This window comes from Mobula hypostoma, chromosome 5 (genome assembly GCF_963921235.1).
Source record: "Mobula hypostoma chromosome 5, sMobHyp1.1, whole genome shotgun sequence".
Lineage (NCBI taxonomy): Eukaryota > Metazoa > Chordata > Chondrichthyes > Myliobatiformes > Myliobatidae > Mobula > Mobula hypostoma.
The window spans coordinates 166,690,494-166,709,429 of NC_086101.1; positions in this window are offsets into that span (position 1 = coordinate 166,690,494).

Sequence of the window (18,936 nt, forward strand, 5' to 3'; positions counted from 1 at the left end):
TACATCCTTCACTACATGAGGAGTAAAAATCTTTACGTTACGTCTCCGTCTAAATGTGCAATGTGCGGTTTATAGTAATTTATAATAAATAGTATGTACAACAGAGTCAATATAACATAGAAATAGAATTGATTCAGCATGAGTTAATCAGTCTGATGGCCTGGTGGTAGAAGCTGTCCTGGAGCCTGTTGGTCCTGGCTTGTATGCTGTGGTACTGTTTCCCAGATGGTTGCAGCTGGAACAGACCGTGGTTGGGGTGACTCAGGTCCCCAACGATGCTTTGGGTCCTTTTTACACACCTGTCTTTGTAAATGTCCTAAATAGTGGGAAGTTCACAACTGCAGATGTGGTGGGCTGTCCGCACCACTCTCTGCAGAGTCCTGCGATTGAAGGAGGTACAGTTCCTCTCCACTGCAGATAGTATACACGGAAACATAATCCAATTCATAACCTGATTTCACTGCACTTGAGGAAAGCAGCTCTCAATTAAGATAAAATCTGAGATGAACTTTAAACTTAACCCTTTAATACAACAAGGGCAGTGAATTATTTAACAGTTACTACTCCTGATAAAGCTAAAATTCACCTTTACAACCAATTGTTGATAAGGAGCATAGATACTGTAACTTCAGCTTTACAAAGGAAACAAACAGTGGAAATCCAACACATGGAGATATGCAACCGCAGACAAATTCCTTCTTTGAAATTCTCTATCCCAAAGGGCTACAGAGGCTCAGCAATTGAATTCATTCAAAACTGGAGCCAAAAGATTTCTGGTTATTAAGGTAATGAAGGGATACAGGGATTGTGCACGAAAATGGAATGGAGGGAGAAAATAAATGATGTCTCATTGAATGGTTTATAATTTCAAATAGCCAACACCTGTGCCTAAAACTTTGTTCTTATGAAACCCAATAAAATGATACTTAACTCCCCTTCCACAATACTTGCTTCTGCCAGTTTTCTCTACCTCAACAACAAGTTCTCAACGACAGCTTTTGCATTATCTTGCTTTTGAGTTGGATGCCTTCAGTACATGCACAGGACAAGTGAGGTAGAGAAATTGATGTGATCAGTATAGGTCGTGCTGGGGTACCACTGGTCATGAGTGCCATTAACATGTTTCCAAGGATCAAGGTGGAAGATGACGTTATCAAATAAAACAAAAATATTGTTGCTTGGAAAGGAGGGAGAGAGAACAGGGCAGTGAAATCAGCTTCCTACTCAGCAAAGATAGAAACATAGAAACATAGAAAATAGGTGCAGGAGTAGGCCATTTGGCCCTTCAAGCCTGCACTGCCATTCAATATGATCATGGCTGATTATCCAACTCAGAACCCTGTACCTGCCTTCTCTCCATACCCCTGATCCCTTTAGCCACAAGGGCCATATCTAATTCCCTCTTAAATATAGTCAATGAACTGGCCTCAACTGTTTCCTGTGGCAGAGAATTCCACAGATTCACCACCCTCTGTATGAAGAAGTTTTTCCTCATCTCGGCCCTAAAAGGCTTCCCCTTTATCCTTAAACTGTAACCCCTCATTCTGGACTTCCCCAACATCGGGAAAAATCTTCCTGCATCTAGCCTGTCCAATCCCTTTAGGATCTTATATGTTTCAATCAGATCCCCCCTCAATCTTCTAAATTCCAGCGAGTATAAGCCTAGTCGATCCAGTATTTCATCATATGAAAGTCCTGCCATCCCAGGAATCAATCTGGTGAACCTTCTTTGTACTCCCTCTATGGCAAGAATGTCTTTCCTCAGATTAGGAGACCAAAACTGCACACAATACTCCAGGTGTGGTCTCACCAAGACCTTGTACAACTGCAGTAGTACCTCCCTGCTCCTGCACTCGAATCCTCTTGCTATGAATGCTAGCATACCATTTGCCTTTTTCACCGCCTGCTGTACCTGCATACCCACTTTCAATGACTGGTGTATAATGACACCCAGGTCTCGTTGCACCTCCCCTTTTCCTAATCGGCTACCATTCAGATAATAATCTGTTTTCCTGTTTTTGCCAACAAAGTGGATAACCTCATATTTATTCACATTAAATTGCATCTGCCATGAATTTGCCCATGCACCTAACCTATCCAAGTCACCCTGCATCCTCTTAGTATCCTCTTCACAGCTAACACTGCTGCCCAGCTTCATGTCATCCGCAAACTTGGAGATGCTGCATTTAATTCCCTCATCTAAGTCATTAATATATATTGTAAACAACTGGGGACCCAGCACTGAGCCTTGCGTTACCCCACTAGTCACTGCCTGCCATTCTGAAAAGGTCCCGTTTATTCCCACTCTTTGCTTCCTGTCTGCCAACCAATTCTCTATCCACATCAATACCATACCCCCAATACCATGTGCTCTAAGTTTGCACACTAATCTCCTGTGTGGGACCTTGTCAAAAGCCTTTTGAAAATCCAAATATACCACATCCACTGGTTCTCCTCTATCCACTCTACTAGTTACATCCTCAAAAAATTCTATGAGATTCGTCAGACATGATTTTCCTTTCACAAATCCATGCTGACTGTGTCTGATGATTTCACCGCTTTCCAAATGTGCTGTTATCACATCTTTGATAACTGACTCTAGCATTTTCTCCACCACTGATGTTAGGCTATCCAGTCTATAATTCCCCGGTTTCTCTCTCCCTCCTTTTTTAAAAAGCGGGGTTACATTAGCCACCCTCCAATCCTCAGGAACAAGTCCAGAATCTAAAGAGTTTTGAAAAATTATTACTAATGCATCCACTATTTCTTGGGCTACTTCCTTAAGCACTCTAGGATGCAGACCATCTGGCCCTGGGGATTTATCTGCCTTTAATCCCTTCAATTTACCTAACACCACTTCCCTACTAACATGTTTCCCTCAGTTCCTCCATCTCACTGGACCCTCTGTCCCGTACTATTTCCAGATGATTACTTATGTCCTCCTTAGTGAAGACAGAACCAAAGTAGTTATTCAATTGGTCTGCCATGTCCTTGTTCCCCATGATCAATTCACCTGTTTCTGACTGTAAGGGACCTACATTTGTCTTAACCAATCTTTTTCTTTTCACATATCTATAAAAGCTTTTACAGTCAGTTTTTATGTTCCCTGCCAGTCTTCTCTCATAATCTTTTTTCCCTTTCCTAATTAAGCCCTTTGTCCTCCTCTGCTGGACTCTGAATTTCTCCCAGTCCTCAGGTGAGCCGCTTTTTCTGGCTAATTTGTATGCTTCTTCTTTGGAATTGATACTATCCCTAATTTCTCTTGTCAGCCATGGGTGCACTACCTTCCCTGGTTTATTCTTTTACCAAACTGGGATGAACAATTGTTGTAGATCATCCATGCGATCTTTAAATGCTTGCCATTGCATATCCACTGTCAACCCTTTAAGTATCATTTGCTAGTCTATCTTAGCTAATTCACGTCTCACACCTTCAAAGTTACCCTTCTTTAAGTTTAGAACCTTTGTTTCTGAATTAACTATGTCACTCTCCATCTTAATGAAGAATTCCACCATATTATGGTCACTCTTACCCAAGGGGCCTCTCACGACAAGATTGCTAATTAACCCTTCCTCATTGCTCAAAACCCAGTCCAGAATAGCCTGCTCTCTAGTTGGTTCCTCGACATGTTGGTTCAGAAAACCAATCCACATACATTCCAAGAAATCCTCTTCCTCAGCACCCTTACCAATTTGGTTCACCCAATCTATATGTAGATTGAAGTCACCCATTATAACTGCTGTTCCTTTATTGCACGCAGTTGCAGACCTTGGCATGCATCCTGAGGAATTGTATGTGGAAGTCACTGGCTAATCTTTTCCAAATGATAAGTAGTTAATACTTTAACACAGCCAATGTCCAAGGCATAGTTTATGGATGAAGGAATTGAATACCCATGATTATATCTTATTCGATCTCACCCAAAAATGAACTCTATAAAAAATGTGGTTTATTTAAGCAACACACATAAAATGCTGGAGTAACGCAGCAGGACCAGGCAACATCTGTGGAAAAGAGTATAGCTGATGTTTCAGGCCGAGATCCTTCATCAGGACTTGATTTATTTACTACTTTTGCTGTGGAAAAACATTCCATGGCATTACATGGGAATACTTTCTGATAGAAATCAGCTCCATGCTAAAAGATGGAGTGAACATCAGGTGCTTGCTCAACAAAGTGTTAACCAAAACCATGTGCAACCTGTACATGTGAGATTAATGCTTCCTGTACCAGTACTTCTCCTTGGTGACAATGTTTCGGTTTGCTTTCTCCCACATAGATTCATGTTGCTTCTCACCACTTCATCAGTAAGAAAGCAATGTGATTGCAGTCAGTCATATGACAGGTGCCAATGCATGATGGGTAGGTCAGAACAAGTCCTTCCCCTTCTACTGTTGGAGCACGAGATAAATCTGCAACTCCTGCTGCTGTTTCTAAGGACATCGCCAGATGTTGCCTGCTTTCTGCCGCTTTCTCAGTCAGGTGCAGGAACTCAGTGGTGTGACCTCTGGACCCTGACCTGAGGTGTGTTTATCCTTCCCAATTTGTCTTCCAAACCTCATAGTCTTTGTCCGCTTTCCCATACCTCCCATCAAGCTATCCATCACCCGTTTCCCCCCTTGGTTACATCCACCTACTACCCACATATTTCACCCACCAGCTCTCTCTCATTCCCATCCTCCATCTGGTTCCACCTACCTTTCACCTGACCCTTGTTATCACCTGTAACAACAATCTGAGGACCTCAGTGGGTCAAGCAGCATTCAAAGGGGCAAGGGGATTGTCGATGTTTCAGGTTGAAACACTGAATCAAGTCTCAATGTGTTCATATTATCACCTCCTTTACTTATCAGAATCCAACTCTGGGAGTCTTTGTGTTTCGTTTCAATTATTCAGCAGCTGCCTCTTTATTACAAGAAACTCCTGTAAAAGGATCTCAATAAATTTTTGTAATAAGCTCCCGATGAGGGGTCTCGGCCCGAGATATGGACTGTTCATTCCCCTCTGTAGATGCTGCCTGACTTGCTCTTCCAGCATTTTGTGTGTGTTGCCATAGTGCAGCCATCACTTGGGTCCTCCTGAACTATCTCTTCCCAGTGGTCAAAACACAGAATGGTTGCCTTCTGGGATACCAGTTATTTAGCACTGAGGTAGTTTCCAGCGCATCTATCCACTCAGTGTACATGATCTGAAAGATGGTCTCAGACCACTTACCAACTATATACAAAATCGTAAACACAAAATTATCTGCAGATGCTGGGATCACAACATTCACAATATGCTGGAGGAACTCAGCAGGTCGGGCAGCATCTGTGGAAACGATCAGTCGACGTTTCGGGCTGGAATCCTTGGTCAGGACCGTAGAGAGAAGGGGCAGAGGCCCTATAAAGAAGGTGGGGGGAGGGTGGGAAGGAGAAGGCTGGTAGGTTCCAAGTGGAAAACCAGTAAGGGGAAAGATAAAGGGGTAGGGGAGGGGAGGCAGGGAGGTGATAGGCAGGAAAGGTGAAGAAGGAATAGGGGAAAATACAATGGGTAGTAGAAGGAGGTGGAACCATGAGGGAGGTGATAGGCAGCTGGGGGAGGGGGCAGAGTGAAATAGGGATAGGGGAAGGGAGGGGGAGGGAATTACCGGAAGTTGGAGAATTCTATGTTCATACCAAGGGGCTTGAGACTACCTAGACAGTATATGAGGTGTTGCTCCTCCAACCTGAGTTTAGCCACATTATGGCAGCAGAGGAGGCCATGTATGGACATATCTGAATGGGAATGGGAAGCAGAGTTGAAGTGGGTGGCTACCGGGAGATCCTGTCTGTTGTGGCGGACAGAGTGGAGGTGCTCGACGAAGCGGTCCCCCAATCTGCGTCGGGTTTCACTGATGTAGAGGAGGCCGCACCGGGGGCACCGAATGCAATAGATGACCCCAACAGACTCACAAGTGAAGTGTTGCCTCACTTGGAAGGATTGTTTGGGGCCCTGAATGGTGGCAAGAGAGGAGGTGTAGGGACAGGTGTAGCATAAACGCTTACAGGGATAAGTGTCGGGTGGGAGATCCGTGGGGAGGGACGTGTGGATAAGGGGGTTGCGGAGGGATCGATCCCTGCGGAAAGCGGAGAGGGGTGGAGAGGGAAAGATGTGCTTAGTGGTGGGGTCCTGTTGAAGGTGGCGGAAATTGTGGAGGATAATGTGCTGGATCTGGAGGCTGGTGGGGTGGTAGGTAAGGACAAGGGGAACTCTGTCCCTGTTGTGGTGGCGGGAGGATGGGGTGAGGGCCGAAGTGTGGGAAATGGAGGAGATGCGGCTGAGGGCATCATTGATGACGGTAGAGGGGAAACCACGATCCTTAAAGAAAGAGGACATTTGAGATGTCCTGGAATGGAAAGCCTCATCCTGGGAGCAGAAGCAGCAGAGACGGAGGAACTGGGAATAGGGAATGGCATTTTTGCATGTGGCGGGGTGGGAAGAGGTAACCGGAGGAGGGTAGTGGTGGTGGAACTGGTACTCACACTTAGTAACTTCTCTTTTGGCTCTTCCCACTTTCTTCAGGCTAAGGGTGTAGCTATGGGAACTCGCATGGGCCCCAACTATGCCTGCCTCTTTGTTGGTTATGTGGAACAGTATGTGCTCCAAACCTATTCTGGCACTGCTCCCCAACTTTTCCTTCAGTACATTGACGACTACATTGGTGCTGCTTCCTGCACCCATGCTGAGCTCGTCAATTTCATCGACTTTACTTCAAACTTCTACCCAGCCCTCAAATTCACTTGGTCTATCTCGGACACTTCTCTCCCCTTTCTCGATCTCTCGGTCTCCATCTCTGGAGACAGACTGTCCACTGACATCTTCTACAAGCCCACTGACTCTCATAACTACCTCGACTATACCTCTTCCCACCCCGCCACATGCAAAAATGCCATTCCCTATTCCCAGTTCCTCCGTCTCTACTGCATCTACTCCCAGGATGAGGCTTTCCATTCCAGGACATCTCAAATGTCCTCTTTCTTTAAGGATCGTGGTTTCCCCTCTACCGTCATCAATGATGCCCTCACCTGCATCTCCTCCATTTCCCACACTTCGGCCCCATCCTCCCATCACCACAACAGGGACAGAGTTCCCCTTGTCCTCACCTACCACCCCACCAGCCTCCAGATCTAGCACATTATCCTCCGCAACTTCCGCCACCTTCAACAGGACCCCACCATTAAGCACATCTTTCCCTCTCCACCCCCCTCCTCTTTCCGCAGGGATCGGTCCCTCCGCGACTCCCTTATCCACACATCCCTCCCCACGGATCTCCCACCCGGCACTTATCCCTGTAAGAGTAAATGCTACACCTGTCCCTACACCTCCTCTCTTGCCACCATTCAGGGCCCCAAACAGTCCTTCCAGGTGAGGCAACACTTCACTTGTGAGTCTGTTGGGGTCATCTATTGCATCCGGTGCTCCCGGTGCGGCCTCCTCTACATCAGTCAAACCCGACGCAGATTGGGGGACGACTTCGTCGAGCACCTCCGCTCCGTCCGCCACAACAGACAGGATCTCCCGGTAGCCACCCACTTCAACTCTGCTTCCCACTCCCATTTAGATATGTCCACACATGGCTTCCTCTACTGCCATGATGAGGGTAAACTCAGGTTGGAGGAGCAACACCTCATATACCGTCTAGGTAGTCTCCAGCCCCTTGGTATGAACATAGAATTCTCCAACTTCTGGTAATTCCCTCCCCCTCCCTTCCTCTATCCCTATGTCACTCTGCCCCCTTCCCCAGCTGCCTATCACCTCCCTCATGGTTCCACCTCCTCCTACTACCCATTGTGTTTTCCCCTATTCCTTCTTCACCTTTCCTGCCTATCACCTCCCTGCCTCCCCTCCCCCACCCCTTTATCTTTCCCCTTACTGGTTTTCCACCTGGAACCTTCTAGCCTTCTCCTTCCCACCCTCCCCCCACCTTCTTTATAGGGCCTCTGCCCCTTCCCCCTACAGTCCTGACGAAGGGTTCTAGCTCGAAACGTCGACATCGTTTCCACGGATGCTGCCCGACCTGCTGGGTTCCTCAAGCGTGTTGTGAGTGTTGTTTTTACCAACTATGTAGATTCCCCTTTTGGACTTGAAGGAAGGAAATTGCCTTTTAAACTCACGAGAGAGAATGGAAACAACTTTTTGCTGTTGATGTTTCTGTAGCAGACAATTTCTTTTTTACGAGGTCGAGTTGCTAGCTCGACGCTCAGCCCAGCACGGAGGGAGAGCATGCCTGGGGTTCGAACTCGGGAGCCTTTGCTCTGAAGTCCGGCGCTGATGCCACTACGCCACCAGCCGGCTTTTTGGCCATTATCATATTGCAAAAACAAAAGCAAGGCTAGAAATTCTGTTATAAACAAGAGAAAATCTGCGAGGGTCCTACTGAAGAGTCCCAGCCTGAAACGTCGACAGTACTCTTTTCCCTAGATGCTGCCTGGCCTACTGAGTTCCTCCAGTATTTTGTGTGTGTTGCTAGCAGTTCTGTTGCACTTTTCATGATCTCACATCACCCTAAAGTGTCTCACTGCTAATGACAACTTCTTGAAGTGTAGGAAATTTGTTTTTTTTCCCTTTACTTTGAGACTGTTCTCTGTAATCTTTTGCAGACAGGCCCTCGATTTAACATCTCACCTAAAATGTGACACCTCCTACACTGCGGCACTGCCCAAACGCTGACTGCTAGTCTAGACTTTTGCAGACATCCCACCCTGCAAAAACTCATTTCAGGGAGGTAGCACCACCACCCCCGACCCCACAACCCCATATCCACACCCCCATCCCCGGTTAACCTCCAAGGGTGTTATGTATACAGGACATTTGATTATGAAAGAAAGTTGAGTATTTTGTTGCCAGTATCAATGCTAGTAGCTAAACGCTAATGCAAGTAGTTTTTCTATTTCTTTTGCAAACTTTCCTTGTACTGTGAATTGGCTTGCTTGGCAAATTTGAGCATTTTGCCTAAGTCTCAACCTCATAGCAGTCTGTGTCAATGAATTTGTTAATTTTGCAAGACATCAGATTTACAAGTGTTTTCTGAGACGGCTGACTTCTGAATTCTGTCTTAATGTGACGCACCTGCTGAATGCCCTTTCCACATCACAATTAGAGTTTGGCAGCACCAAAAGCAGCTTCATCAACTGGCAGAGCTCTTTGAATATCAACTTATCATGGACTCATGGAGTCGTTTTTTTATTCTATTACAACTTTAAGAAAGTCTATAGGAAGTTTGGCCTCATCACATAGGACGTCAATAGAGAGGCTCCTTAGCAGCTGGCCAGCTAGTTTAAATAACATTAGCTATGCTGATGAACGAATGACACCTGTTAAACTCACCTCAGCACGTCTTTTACAGTCATTTAACCCACCATGGGCAATAGAAAAGTCACTGTTGCAAACAGTGCAGCGAGCAATACTGTCATTATTTTTGACCCCTATTAGGCAGGGGTACACTTTAGTGTAGTCTGGGGTGAAGTACGTTTTATATGTTCTTTTTTTGGAACACTCTGCCATGGCGCTGCAGGACACTAAACTGAACTGATGGACAATGAAAGAGAGAGAGAAGTCAACTGTAAAGCCTGCCCACAGAGAAAACTGATAGGTCTACTTAGTACAAAGAGAGACCCATCAGGATGCTCTCTCTGTCACTCTCTCTCTACGTCTGTCAATTGCTGTCTTTGTCTCTCTCTCTCTCTCTCCCCCTCTCACTCGCTCGTTCTCAAAAAAGTTGATTTCCGGGATATTGTATATAATTTGTGGGCATCAGGGAGCCGCTATCAATATGCGGGAGACTCCCGGAACTTCTGGGAGAGATGGGATGTCTGCTTTTGCACTCAGCCTTTGTAGAAGGATCTGAATTTAGCCACACTCAGACTAACAACCGAACCATGCTCGATACTGCATAGCAGATGGAATAAGGCCAAACTATCATATGCCTGTTTCAGGAAAGAGATAATCTGCAGTATGCAAATTCGGGTCCTATGACATAGAGAAGAACTCTCAGTGCAACTCTGACCTATGTAGTAAATGGAATGGGATGTTCCACACATCTGTGCTCATTTGCTTCTACCTAGCAATGTTTGAGGAAATGGTTCACTTTCTTTTGTATTCTGTTTCAGTATAGTTTGACTCTCTACTGTCTCATGTGAGGCTCCTCCTGGAGTTTGCCTTCATAAAACATCAAAGATGGAACAGTATAGCAGAGGGTCAGGCCTTTAGCTCATCATATCTCCACCAAATATGAATACAAACTGAAGTAATCCCATCTGCCTGCCCGTGGTCCATTTCCCTCTATTCTCTGCCTGTTCATGCATCTGTCCTTAAATGTCATTACCTGCTTCTACCACCTTCTCTGGCAATGTGTTCTAGGCACTTATCATTCTCTACGTAAAAAAAGTGTCACACACCTTTCCTGCAAACTTTCCCCTCTCTCTCCTTAAACCCATAACGTTTAGTACTTGAAAATTCCACCCTGGGGAACAAAAAAGACTCTGCCTCTCCACTCTATCTGCATCTCTTTAATTTTATATGGCCCCTCAGCCGCTGAAGTTCCAGGGAAAACAATCCAAATTTGTCTAATATCGCCCAATAATAAATATACTCCAATCCAGCCAACATCCCAGTGAACCTCTTCTTCACCCTCTCTAAACTTACTGCATCGTCCCTCTTGTCACCCTAGGCTCTGATTCATAGGTTTCTGCAACTTGAGGGGTGGTTTAGGGGCAAACAGCTTGTTGGTTGCTTGCACTTGGACCCCTGGCCCCAGAACCCATAGATATAACAGGACCCTAAAAGAAAACTCTCATTTAAGTTAAGAGGTCAATCCTAGATCTCAAACGTTATGCCAATTTCCCACCAGGCAATGCCACATAGAAGCAGTTTAAATTTTTGGGGATAAATTTTAAACCTAGTGTCTATGACCAACTCTCCTTTCTTCCATCTCTCCCTCAATCCCAATGTCCCAGCCATGACCATACTTCATCACTCTCCCTCGCTCCACAACCTGCTCTGCACCAAGATGGAGATACACTGCATGAATAGCTTATGGCCATGGAAGTCTCACCATTCTCCGATAAGGTGGCTGCATATTGGTGGTGGGGGAGGAAACATGGTGTACGGCTACAGCCCAGAAAAACCTGTGGCTGTGGACTTGGCTAGAAGCGGTCTTCTGGGCGCTGAAGCCTCTCCTCCATCCACAAAGAACAAGCCTGAAAAACACACACAAAATACTGGAGGAACTCAGCAGCCGGGGCAACATCTATGGAAATGAGTAAACAGTCAATGTTTTTGGCCGAGGCACTTCATCACAAAGAACAAGAATGGATCTCTGACACCAGAGACGGTGGTGAACTGAGGATGGTATTTGCAACCAGGTGCCTCATGGAACTGCGTGACCTTCTGCCAGACACCAGGATTAGCAGGTGGGGAATCTAGGGCGCACACTTCATACACATGCTGAGAGCCAGGAGAAAGCTCCTTTAAAATGGCTAGAGTATAACTTCCTCTGACCTTTGACCATTGTAATGAATCCAAAAAAATAAAAATGCATAAACATTGAAAACAGCAAGATCCTCGTGGTTGAAAACAAACACATCTACAGTTTGTGGTCATAACACTGTCCTTCAGTCTTTTTCACTGGAAAAAAGACTTCCTGATTAGTGTTATCATTTTGTCACACACTTTCCAACCACCAGAACAGGAAGTCACTTTACTTACTGAGCTGACCAACATCATCAAATGAGAAGTTCTGTCTCTTCTCTTGCTCTATGCTACATTAGTAATGCAGGGGGCTGCTCTGAGCTTCAGGAAGGACCAAAGATGCCATCAGCTACTAGAGTTTCACTTACTCAGTGCATTAAGAAGCTGGAGGAATCGAAAAACAACTCAATAGCAAACTCCTGCCGGTCAAAGGTGACTTTTGTGCCTGACTGTTCCGAAAATAGGTTCTCTTATCCCTTTCACTTCAGGGTGCTTCAAATGGCAGTTGTTAAGGGCATCCAGAAATATCTGCTCTGGTTGCCTTGCTGTTCTCTGGAGAAGAAGTGGGTCTATCCAATGTGAGACAGAACACCCACACAGCAGTGGTGTTTTATCTTAAGTGGTTAGACGTGCAGAGGTGGACTGATGACAGTTCTGATGCTTCTCTGCAACAATGGCAAATGATTCATGAGAGTGCAGAGAAAACACTGCTCTCATTTTGTGTTTCTAACTGGGAAGAGGAGGAACGCTGGGAGAGCCATGTGAAGTTCGAGACCATAAAACACAGGAGAAGAATTAGGTTATTCGGTACATCGAGTTTACACTGCCATTTCGTCATGGTGATGGAATGGGAGGAAGCAAAATGACAAGTGTTACACTGATAGATATTGATGCTATTTCCACAATTAGATATCCAAGTTTTTCCATTCTATCTCAGTACACGTGACAATAAGAAACAAATAAACTCTTCTCAGGCTTCTAGTCGGGTACAGATATCAGTTTTAACTGACATTTTGATAACAAACTCTGCCATCTTCATGGGCATGTCTCGTCTGGTGGTATTTTTACCCCATCATCCATCCCTCCTGATCGGTTACTGCTCATCCAATCAGGTTTCCACTCTCCCACTTTGTCTACAATCGAATTCTAGTGAGACCTTTGTCTTTGTTAAAATTCTTTTCCCCTAATTTTACTTCAATGGCTTCCTTCGCCAGGCAGTCCCAAAGACCATTGACATGCCACAGTAGTTTTGTGCTGTCAAAGTCAACCCTATGGCCATTGCAATTGCAATCTTCTGCTACCATCGATTTCTCCAGGTAATCCAAACGGATAAACCTCCTGTGCTCTTTGATGCAGGTCTCCACCGCACGTCCCGTGTGGCCGATATAAGCTGCTCCCCATGCACTGTAAACACCAGCTGTCCTGAGTCCGAGGTCACCTTTGACCCACATAAGCTGTGACTCGATCTTCCTTACATGATTGTGGATGGTATTTGGTAAAACAGCTGTAAGGGAAGTACCAATCACTGCAGGAGGACAGAGACTGACAAGAAAGTGTGAAGATAAGTTATAAATGATACAGAATTGAAAATACATGTGGACTAAGATGTTAACTGTCCTGTGCTATCACCAGCGGGATCATCAGTTGATCTGCCACCTGTCTTCAGGAGTTTCGGCCCGCTTATGATCAAGACTCCCTCGAGGTGGCGGGCCAGCAGTGCTAAAGCACCACCTCCCACTAGTGAGCTTAAAAACTTGGCATCTGCCTCTATAAGAGTTGTTGGTCGCTTCCATCCAACAGATAGTCTGCTCTTCAGGTGTCTATGCAACTACCGAAGCGTTTGCAAAAGATGGATACACTGTCTGACTATCTGCCCCTCTGGACATATGCAGCCTGGGGAAAAGTGCACGCTCAGGGCAACAAAGACTTTTTCGGGTTTTAAGTCCTTTATCTGTTTTAGATGTTTAAGTGCCAGAAGAGGGTCGCGAAACAAAATGAATGAATTTACAACCAGTTCCTGCCGTTACAATCTCAGTTTGACTTTCGATCCACACCCTCGTGTATGAACAGAATTGCGTATGCAGTGTACAAGTACCAGAACTAATATGGTACTAATACAGTAGTGGCAATCTTACTTAGATGGTGAGGAACTTTGTATAAGCCACACTACCCAGCGTCGATTCCTTCGCTCGTGGAAATCTTTCCTCACCATGCCCAGCACACTCTGGGAGGAACCCAATTCCAACACCCTACCACGTCTTCAGCAGAAAACAAAATGGTCTCCCCACTATCCTGCGTGTGCGTAATGACATCACCGTCTCCCCTTAAAGGCACAGCCAACTATTCTAGCATTATCCGGATGGATGCCTAAGTACACTTTTAACGATACTGAATTAGATCCGACGGTCACCCAGTTACACATAGTTGGTCCACACCCATGCTGATCCTGTCTCTGCTGCCTCAGCTACAGCCCTGCTGGTTAACTTGATCTCTCTTCTAGTGAAGCCAAGGTCACGCAGCCACTTCTGGAAAGTGAGCGCAATAAACCGACGGCAGCCTGCTTCGAATGGATAGCATGAGACCTTCCACCCTCTGTCTCTGCACTCTGATCTTAATTCTGCAACATAGCAAAGGGAACTCTTGGTTGTATTGAAATGTGCAGTTGTGGAGGACTTAGCCTTATCAGCAGTTGTGAATTGATGTTGATAAATAGGAAAGAAGTTGTGTAAAGTAGTGTGGGTGTCAGGTAGCACCAATGATGAAAGTTTTCCCATAGTAGGCAGGAGGTGACCAAGGAGGACTGAAGTCTGGAAATTTTAGAATTTTTGTATGGAAACACATAGTGTGGTGAGTAATGTCGATGAGCTACAAGCAAAAATTGCCATGTGGAGATTTGATGTAGTGACAGTCATCGAAGGATGGTTTGGGATGATGAGGAAAAGGAGCTTAATATTGAACTGTACAAAGATTTCAGAAAAGATAGAAAAGGGGAAAAGGCCTGGTGCCAGAACCGATTTGGTCAGTTATTGTAGGATTGGAAACAGGTGAAAGTCTTTTGTGAGCAAGGACAGAATCCTTTTGGTTAGAGGTGAGAACTTAAAAGGCTCAAATTACAACAGTGCAATAAATTTTTAATACATTTCAGTGAGTTTTACTTCAAAAACTGAGAGGGAGAAAGAAGGGCAAATCTGCAAGGAAGTGACAGAGATAAGAAAGACATAGAATGGTGGTGATGGGTGATTTTAATGATCTAAACATCAGTTGTAGTAATGTTAGAATAAAGGAAGAGGTGAGGAATTTCTGAAATGAGTTGAAGAGAACTTCTTCAACTCTAATGTTCTCAGCCCAACTAGGAAAGTTGAGCTGAGATCTGCGGGATCTGGTGCTAGGGAATATCTACACCTCCTCTAAATCTATTACCATTCTCCCATATAATTCACAATACCTCTTAGTTTTGTGTCATTTTTAACCAACATTCTTTCCAACTTCCTCTATGAAAGTTACAGTGGTAACTCCGTAAGTTAAAAGAACATAATTTAAAAGTTTTATTAAGCATCTCTATCATTAGCTCCTGAAAGTATAAGAATCTCTTTATCTTCAAATATTCCATCGTTCTTTATCCATTCTGCTTTTTATATGCTAATGAAGCCCTTGCTAGTTCCATTCAGGTCGTCTTTCATATTTTGTCTATTCAAGCAATTAACGGAAATTAGGCTCCCTTTCAGCCACTGAAATAAGTGAATTCCACAGTTTTATCTTAAACTTCTCTCTTTGGATATCATGGAAGAATGTTGACTTACTGAAAGAGAGCAAAAGAAGTGATGGCAAGTTAGCGGCTGATATCTATCTCTCCTATTGACCAATAATATTGTTCCACTGTCACTTATCTCCACAGAAGAGTCTAAAATCTACACTCTGTGGCAACTTTATTAGGGACAGGAGGTCCAGTCAGCTTCAGCCAGTCTGGCCATTCTCCTCTGACTTCTGTCATTAACAAGGTTTTTTCACCCACAGAACTGCCACTCTCTTTTTTTTAAATTTTATGAACCCTTCTCTGTGAACTCTAGTGACTGCTCTGCGTGGAAATCCCAGGTGATCAGCAATTTCAGAGATACTCAAACCACCCCATCAGGCACCAACAATCGTTCCATGGTTAAAGTTACTTAGGTCACATTTCTTCCCCATTCTGATGTATGATGTGAACAACAACTGAACCTTTTGACCATGTCTGCATGCTTTTATGCATTAAGTTGTTGTCACATAATTAGATATTTGCATTAAGGTCCCACACAGGAGATTAGTGTGCAAACTTAAAGCACACGGTATTGGGGGTAAGGTATTGATGTGGATAGAGAATTGGTTGGCAGACAGGAAGCAGAGGGTGGGAATAAACGGGACCTTTTTAGAATGGCAGGCAGTGACTAGTGGGGTACCGCAAGGCTCAGTGCTGGGACCCCAGTTTTTTACAATATATATTAATGACTTGGATGAGGGAATTAAATGCAGCATCTCCAAGTTTGCGGATGACACGAAGCTGGGCGGCAGTGTTAGCTGTGAGGAGGATGCTAAGAGGATGCAGGGTGACTTGGATAGATAGGTGAGTGGGCAAATTCATGGCAGATGCAATTTAATGTGGATAAATGTGAAGTTATCCACTTTGGTGGCAAAAACAGGAAAACAGATTATTATCTGAATGGTGGCCGATTAGGAAAAGGAGAGGTGCAACGAGACCTGGGTGTCATTATACACCAGTCATTGAAAGTGGGCATGCAGGTACAGCAGGCGGTGAAAAAGGTAAATGATATGCTGGCATTTATAGCAAGAGGATTCGAGTACAGGAGCAGGGAGGTACTACTGCAGTTGTACAAGGCCTTGGTGAGACCACACCTGGAGTATTGTGTGCAGTTTTGGTCCCCTAGTCTGAGGAAAGACATCCTTGCCATAGAGGGAGTACAAAGAAGGTTCCCCAGATTGATTCCTGGGATGGCAGGACTTTCATATGATGAAAGACTGGATGAACTAGGCTTATACTCGTTGGAATTTAGAAGATTGAGGGGGGATCTGATTGAAACATATAAAATCCTAAAGGGATTGGACAGGCTAGATGCAGGAAGATTGTTCCCGATGTTGGGGACATCCAGAACGAGGGGTCATAGTTTGAGGATAAAGGGAAAGCCTTTTAGGACTGAGATTTGGAAAAACTTCTTCACACAGAGAGTGGTGAATCTGTGGAATTCTCTGCCACAGGAAACAGTTGAGGCCAGTTCACTGGCTATACTTAAGAGGGAGTTAGATATGGCCCTTGTGGCTAAAGGGATCAGGAGGTATGGAGGGAAAGCTGGTACAGGGTTCTGAGTTGGATATCAACCATGATCATACTGAATGGCGGTGCAGGCTCGAAGGGCCAAATGGCCTACTCCTGCACCTATTTTCTATGTTTCTATGTTAATGAGATGGTGTATAGATGTACCTAATAAAGTGGCCACTCGGTGTATCGTTTCCACTTTAACATTGCTCTAAATGGAAAGGTTCACGGAAGGCTGGTGGCAGATTGCAGTTGAAATCTATTCCCTATCAGTTCCTTTGTTTCTTTCCTATCTTATTTTCTGAATCATTTTACTTTCGCTTTATTTATTCAGCTATTCTCCATAAAGAGTGGACAAGTGGATTAATTAGTTGTGGTGAACTGAAACTTCCCTTGAAATTATGCTTCAAATGTTGTCTCACATACAATGCAGAGGAAACCCACCCCGTTTCCCCCTATTACATTGTTTGTAAATTGCACTAATAATCTAGAGAATGATTCAAGAATGAGAATACTAATGTTATGATTTTAAACAGCCTTATATTTGTTCTTCACTGTGAATTTACAAATTCCTTCTTGGAGATTCACTCATTGGAGTCTGCTTCCAGCCACTGGCACATTACCTTACTGGTGCTGAGGAAACATTCTTAAATCATATGGCCAAAAGGTCCTTTCATTTCCCTTCTATTCAACTAATTAATGGAACAATATTCATTAGTATTGTTGCAAGGATATTTGTCACAGTGGTGTACGGAGATTCAGAGCTGAATAGTTTGTTTAAACAGAATTCATGTAAGCTACTCTGGATTCTCATTTGGTGGCGCAGAATTACTAAGAGGTTTGAAAGGAACTAAGAATCAATAAGAAAGACCAGATTTACCCAGTATCTCTTCATGTAAGGAACCTTCATGACAGTAGGCATGGGATAGAAAATCAGACATCCTACTGGATTCTATGTGGACCTGAAGGATACTTCACCCAGTAGTGTCAAATAATTTGCCCATTCTGACAAGGTGACTCAAGCACGCAAGTGGCAGCCTTTTAAAAAAAAGTCGACTTGCAAGCATACTTGGATTTGCAACACCTAACGTATTATTAAACCAAATTAAAACAGTGACCTTTAATTTCTGTTACATGCAAGGGTATGGTGAAAGGGAAAGTTTCCCCTTGATCATGTGGAAGAGGTATTCCATCGATTGCTATCATTATTACGCTTACGCTTATAATCAGAATGATCAGATGGATATGAAAGATCGGTGATGGCTTTGTAAAGGATACTTCTGACAAAACCAGACACTTGACAAAACAGACTGGAAGACAGGGAAGTAAAATGGTTTTATTCAGAGATACAGCACGATAACAGGCCCAACCAGCTCACACTCCCCTATTATACATATGTAACCAATTAGACTGCTAACTCGTACGTCTTTGGAAATTGGGAGGAAACCTGCACACCCGGAGGAAACCCACACAATCACAGGAAGAACATGCAAGCTTCTTACAGACACTGGAGCGAACCAAACCCAGGTTTCTGTGACTGTAATAGTTTTACACTATCATGTTATTTCTAGCAATTGATATCATTCTCCATGATAATCTGTTCATTAATTGGGAACGAAAATAAATTATTGACCTTGCTAGGAAATTAATTGAGCAGTAAGGTGACAAGTAGTGAGCGTGTACTTAAGTAGTCTGGATGGCAACTAGAACGATCCCGAAGAATCTGTGTTGGATTTACACTGTTTAGAACATTTACAAGCAACCTAGTTGTGCTGAGTTGTTTGGCTAAGGGGTGACTGTAAATTGTGCCTTGTGTAAGTAGATGACAGGTGACTTAGGGAGGAATATATTGCAATGAAATGAGAATAGGCTACAGGAAGATAAGAGGGAGAATGGGATTGATGCGGAAGTTTGGAGAAGACTTGATAGACTGGATGACTTCCTTCTAGATTCTCAGAAATATGGAAAATAATATGAGATAATGAAATATAATATAATGTTTTCCAGCTTGCCTGTGACACCAAAATCAGTATTGTACTTAGTGTAGCTAAAAGCTTTAAATTACAGACGGTTAGTGTTGAATTAAGCAAATGGATAAATCTATGGAAAATTGATATTTAAAAGTGAGGCCATCAGCTTTG